The sequence below is a fragment of the Lethenteron reissneri genome, chromosome 13, assembly GCF_015708825.2.
Source record: "Lethenteron reissneri isolate LAM-NWPU_2019-01 chromosome 13, ASM1570882v1, whole genome shotgun sequence".
In the NCBI taxonomy this organism is placed as follows: Eukaryota; Metazoa; Chordata; class Hyperoartia; order Petromyzontiformes; family Petromyzontidae; genus Lethenteron; species Lethenteron reissneri.
The window spans coordinates 206,343-213,031 of record NC_083791.1 but is presented as its reverse complement, the minus strand read 5'-3'; positions in this window follow the sequence as shown (position 1 = coordinate 213,031).

The window sequence follows — 6,689 nt, the reverse complement described above, 5'->3', positions numbered from 1 at the left end:
TCTATGACCTCCTGTCACAGGTGCTAGCTAAAGTGGCCCCTCAGGATAGAGTTATCTTGTTGGGTGACTTCAATGCCCAAAGTTGGTCATGATGCTGGCACCTGGTCTGGAAGGATTGAGAGGCATGGGCCGGATCAGCTCAATAACAACGGCAGGAGGCTGCTATATTGTTGTGCAGCCCATGGGCTTGTAATTACCAACACGCTGTTCCGGCATCGGCGCATCCACACAACATCATGGATATATGCCGGGTCTAAGCAACATCTGCTGGACTACATAGTGACAGAACAGCGGATGCGGGCCCATGTCTTTGAAACCAGGATCTACCGTGAACCTGATCTGCCCACTGACCATCGACTTGTCATCTGTAAGATGCGCCTGCCATTCTTCCACTCCGGTGGTGGGTGTACACCCAGGACCCCATTCAAACCCATAGTGGTATGGTCTCAGCTAGCTGATGAAAGTTGCAAGCGAGAATTTTATCATGGCTTGCGACTGGGGTTGGCATCGTCCCCACTCCTCCTGATGTCGAGGGGAAATGGGCGAGATTTAGAACTGTGGCTCATGCAGCTGCAATGGCTGCTGAGGGTACATGGTACAGACCTCCTCAGAGACCCTGGCTGACAGAGTAGGTGTGCAGGCTGGCTGAGAAAAAGCGACAGGCCCACTCTCATCGGCTACAGCATCCCACATCGGAGAATGAGGAGGCTTACCGCAGCCTTCGCTCGGACGTTCGGAGAGCCATGAGGCGCTGCAAGGATGGGTGGTGGTCGCGGGTTGTTGAGGAGATGGAGTCTGCCTCAATGGCCTGCGATCACAAATCACTCTGTAACTCCGTCAAAAAAGTAACCTGCAGCGCCATACCTATTACCATCATTAGGGGAAAGAACGGTGATCCAATCTCCGACCCAACAAGAACTGGTTTGCAGATTTGCTGAGCATTTCTGTGAGGTCCTGGGGGAGGGGAAATCTCTCAGCCTGGTAAACAGTGGGACAAAGTGGGGATGACCCTGCTGAGGCTGCAGTGCCTCAAATATTGGAAGAAGAAGTCACCCCCTGTGAGTGGCTGGCTGAGGTGCCATCTGTTGAGGAAGTACTGAAGACGATCCGGAGTTTGAGACCAGGAAAGGCACCGGGCAGAGATTATCTCCCAAGCGAAATGCTGAGGGAGGGTGGCGTTTGTGTACAGACTTCCCTACATGACATCATAACAACAGTCTGGACCACTGGACGGGTTTCGCAGGATTGGAAGGATGCCCTGGTGGTCCCCCTCTTTAAGGATTATATCAACATTGCCTTGCTAGGCACGCTGAGGAGAGGCTTTCAGAGCCCCAATGTGGTTTCAGGAAAGGGCAGTCCTGCACAGATGCCATATTTTCTGTCCGTCTGCTACAGCAGAGGTGTAGGGATTTCCAACAAGATCTACATCTCTGGATTATTGACCTGGTCAAGGCCTATAATACCATCAGTAGGCCTGGGCTCTGGGTTGTACTTCATGCTTTCGGAGTCCCTGACCCTCTGCTCACGATCATTAAGGACCTTCATGATGGTGAGCGGGCCTGGGTCAAACTACGTGGCCAGGAGTCGGAGCCAATCCCTGTACATCTTGGGATGCGACAGGGATGTCCTCTGGCACCCACATTATTTAACATCTATTTCGACCACGTAGTTCGTGAAGCCTATAATAGCTGTACCGGAGGAATTTCCACCTGGTACAGATACAACGGGAGGCTGATCGATGTCTGGGTGCAGTCAAGGGATATCTCCTTATTGCTCAACCATGTTACGTATGCCGATGATCTGGTAATTGCTGCTCACTCAGAGGAGGAGTTGGAGGTGCTGCTGCTGAACCTGGAGCTTGCCACTAAGAGGTGGGGCCTTACCATCAGCCCCACCAAAACTAAGCACCTACCTGGGTATTTTGTACCATCGGACACTCCACTCCCACAGCTCCCAATTGGGGATGAGGCTGTTGTGGAGAGAGTGGAGAGTTTCCCATATCTGGGCAGTGTGCTTATGACCGGCTCCGGTTTTACAGCAGATGTCTCACTCCGAATCAGTCGAACAGAATGATCTTTTCATCGGTTGCGTAACACTGTGTGGAAGCTACCTGGTCTGTTGCTCTGCACGGAGCTGCAGGTTTTCTCGGCCACAGTCATTCCCTCTCTTCTCTACACTTGTGAAACGTAGACCCCCCTAATGGAACATCCGCGCCAGTTAGAAACATTTAGGCTGGCCTGCCTACGATCCATCCTGGGTTTAACCAAGCTGGATTGTGTGAGGAGCTCACAAATTCTTGAAAGATCTGAACAAAGTCCCATCGGTGAGCTCCTCCGGCAGGCAAGGCTGCGTTGACTGGGTCATGTAGCCCGCATGCCAACACGTTCTTCCAGCATCGGCACATCCACACAATATCATCGATGTATGCGAGAACATATGCCTGATAAAGTGATGAAACAGCAAATGTAGGCCCATGTCTTTGACAGCAGAGCGTACCGTGGAGTTGATCTCCTCACTGACTATCGATTTGTCATCTGCGAGATGCGTCTGTCATCCTTCCTTTGTCATGGTGGGTGTCCATCTAGAACTCCATTCAAACCCACAGTGGTCTGGTCTCTGCTAGCTGATGAAAGTTGCAATCAAGAATTGTATCATTGCTTACAGCTGGGGTTGGCATCGTCCTCCCCCCACTCCTACTGATTCCAAAGGAAAATGGGTGAGGTTCAGCAATGTGGCTCATGCGGCTGCAATGGTTGCTTTGGGTCCAGACCTCTCTGGAGACCCTGGCTAATGGAGGAGGTATTCTGGCTAGTCGAAAGAACGTGACAGGTTCATTCCCACAGTCTACAACATGCCATGTCCGAGAATGTAGAGGTTTATCGCAGCCTTCGCTCGAAGGTTCAGAGAGCCGTGTAGTGCTGCAAGGATGAGTGGTGGTTGTGGGTTGCTGAGGAGACGGAAACTGCCTCAATGACATCTGATCACAAGTCATTTTATAATTCCATCAAAACGTTACTTTTATTGCCACACCTATTACCATCCTTAAGGGAAAGAATGGTGATCCGATCTCTAACCACCAGGAACAGGTTTGCTAAGCATTTCTGTTTGATCTTGGGGAGGGAAAACCCCCTGAGCTCTGATAAGATCATGGGGCAATATCTGGTTGACCCTGTTGGGGCTGTGGTGCCTCAAATTTTGGATAAAGTAGTGGCTGGCCAATGTGATATCTTCTTCTTGGTTCTTTCAGTAAAGTCACGTAGAAGGGAAGTAATAAAATAATAAAAATAAAACATAATAAAACAATTCTCACGACGTTTCGGCCACAACGCAAGCAGCCGTCCTCAGGTGAAAACCAGGTCTGTCGAGGCGACAGCGTCTGAATGAAACAGCACACGTGCTTGGAGCATATATATAAGCTGGGTTGGAAGGGGGGAAAAGAGCGTATCAAGAGGCATTTAGCATATTTATGGGAAATGCAGGTATGTGATTAGTACTACTTATGGCCGTGCATTATGCAGGATTAGCAACATCAAAGAGAGGGGATATGGGAAATGCAGGTATGTGAATAGTACTACTTATGCCCGTGCATTATGCAGGATTAGCAGCATCAAAGGGAGGGGATAGGGGTAGCATTAATAAAGGGAAGGAGTGTTAATAGTATGTAGCTGCAGTAACTAAAACCACCACGTAAACAACTAAAGTATAAACTACATAGTATCATCAGTATACTAAATATACTCTACAATAAGCTGAGTTACTAACAGTAAGTAATACATTACAATTCTACATCGTAAAAAATATATAATATGCTTCGAGCCTTCTTATCCCGGAGTTTGTTGAAGGATCTTAAAGTTGTATGGAATCCCACCCCGTAGTGGCGGTTAAATTTCGATTTAAAGCTTTCGTGACTGCAGGGATTCATCTTCTTGGCTCTTTGTCAAGGCGCTCTTCCCCCTCCAACCCAGCTTAAATATACGCTTTAAGCCTGGGGTGTTTCATTCAGACGCTGTCTTCCCGACATACCTGTTCTTCACCTGAGGACGGCTACTTGCGTTGTGGCCGAAACGTCGTGAGAATTATTTTATTATGTTTTATTTATTTTATTTTATTATTTCCCTTCTACGTGACTTTACCGAAAGAACCAAGAAGATGTATGTCACTATGTTGTGGGTGCAGTACCAACCCTAGAGGGGCACGGTGTGCACGGAGTGACATCGCTGGATGGCACCATGCTGTAAGTGCAGTGCCGGCCCTAGAGGGCATGGCGTGTTTGTGCCGACCTAAGGGGCATAAGTAGTACTAATCACATACCTGCATTTCCCATAAATATGCTAAATGCCTCTTGATATGCATATTCTTTTGTCAAGGCGCTCTTTTCCCCCCTTCCAACCCAGCTTATATATATGCTCCAAGCACGTGTGCTGTTTCATTCAGACGCTGTCGCCTCGACAGACCTGGTTTTCACCTGAGGACGGCTGCTTGCGTTGTGGCTGAAACGTCGTGAGAATTATTTTATTATGTTTTATTTATTTTATTTTATTATTTCCCTTCTACGTGACTTTACCGAAAGAACCAAGAAGATGTATGTCACTATGTTGTGGGTGCAGTACCAGCCCTAGAGGGGCACGGTGTGCACGGAGTGACATCGCTGGATGGCACCATGCTGTAAGTGCAGTGCCGGCCCTAGAGGGCATGGCGTGTTTGTGCCGACCTAAGGGGCATAAGTAGTACTAATCACATACCTGCATTTCCCATAAATATGCTAAATGCCTCTTGATATGCATATTCTTTTGTCAAGGCGCTCTTTTCCCCCCTTCCAACCCAGCTTATATATGCTCCAAGCACGTGTGCTGTTTCATTCAGACGCTGTCGCCTCGACAGACCTGGTTTTCACCTGAGGACGGCTGCTTGCGTTGTGGCTGAAACGTCGTGAGAATTGTTTTATTATGTTTAATTTTTATTATTGTATTACTTCCCTTCTACGTGACTTTACCGAAAGAACCAAGAAGATGAATCCCTGCAGTCACGAAAACTTTAAATCGAAGTGTGATATCTGTTGAGTTAATGTGAAAGGTGATCCAAAGCTTGATATCAGGTAGAGTGCTGGACAGAGATGATCTCTCAAGAAAAGTTCTGTAGAATAGTGACAATTGTTTGCAGGATGCCCTATATGACACAATTGCAACAGACTGGTCCACAGGACAGATTCTGCAGTATTGGAAGGGTGCCCCGGTATTCCCAATGTTTAAGAAGGGGATCCACCACCTTCACCTTAACATCATGACCGTTGCTCCACGATCGTTGTTCCTTTGAAATTATTTGTCCCCGATCGTTGCCCCTGCCATGGAAGGGAGGCAAGCCCAGGTGTTCTCGTCCATTCCCTCAATCATAAGGATGTAGTGCCCAGGATGTAGATCCCAGGTGCTCTCGTCTGTTCCCTAATCACGAGGGGGTAGCGCCTCGCTATATCAATTGCACGTTTTGTTATGTGCGACCTCGCTCTCCCTCTGATATTCCTACTGCATCCTTGGCTCTTGAAAAACAAAAAAAACATGCATATGAATATATAAAAAGGGGGTCCACACTGATTGTAATAACTACCGGGGCATATTTATTCCTTAATGTGCCAGAAAAGGTCCTGGCAAGCATTAAGCAACATCTCCTTGCCAGGGACGTTGAAAAGTGGCTTGTGGAATCCAAATTTGGTTTCAGACTGGGACAGGCCTGTACAGACGCCTTACTCTCTATCTGTCTGCTACAGCAGAGGTGTAGGGATTTTCAACAGGACCTAAATCTCTGTTTTATTGACCTGGTCAAGGCCTATGATGCCATCAATAGAGGGCTCTGGGTTATCCTTTGTGCTTCCGGGTCCCGGACCTTCTGCTCACAATTGTAGTGGGTTCAACTGAGTCGCACTCTTAGACTTGGAGGCAGCGCATTTATTTAGTTCCAACACAACGGGGTCACTTCACCCTTAAACAAGACAACGACCTAGGGTGGTGACCACCCTGGCTAACTACACTGGTTACTGAGTAACTATTAACTCCGGACCCGGGACCAACAACAGACTGCCCGGGTCCACGTGCTGGAAGACTCGCAGAATGGAGATCGTTGATGAACGGTTTCTTCCCGGGACGGACAATGAAGATCCCTCTCGGGACTCGGCTTATATTCTCTCTGGCATGGCCGGCTCCATCCTTGGCCACGCCCCCCTTCCAGAACCGTCAGGAAGAACCTGGGTTCGAATCACGTGACCCTCCTAGTCCCCTCTTGGGCCTCCCCCCCCTGTCATTAAAACTGGTCACGTGTCCTCCCGGGTCAACCAATGTCATGGCCTTACCGGACCTTCCCCTTAGGTCGGCACAAACACGCCATGCCCTCTAGGGCCGGCACTGCACTTACAGCATGGTGCCATCCAGCGATGTCACTCCATGCACACCGTGCCCCTCTAGGGCCGGTACTGCACCCACAACATAGTGACATACATCTTCTTGGTTCTTTCGGTAAAGTCACGTAGAAGGGAAATAATAAAATAAAAAAACATAATAAAATAATTCTCACGACGTTTCGGCCACAACGCAAGCAGCCGTCCTCAGGTGAAGAACAGGTCTGTCAGGAAGACAGCATCAGAATGAAACACCCCAGGCTTGGAGCGTATATTTAAGCTGGGTTGGAGGGGGAAGAGCGCC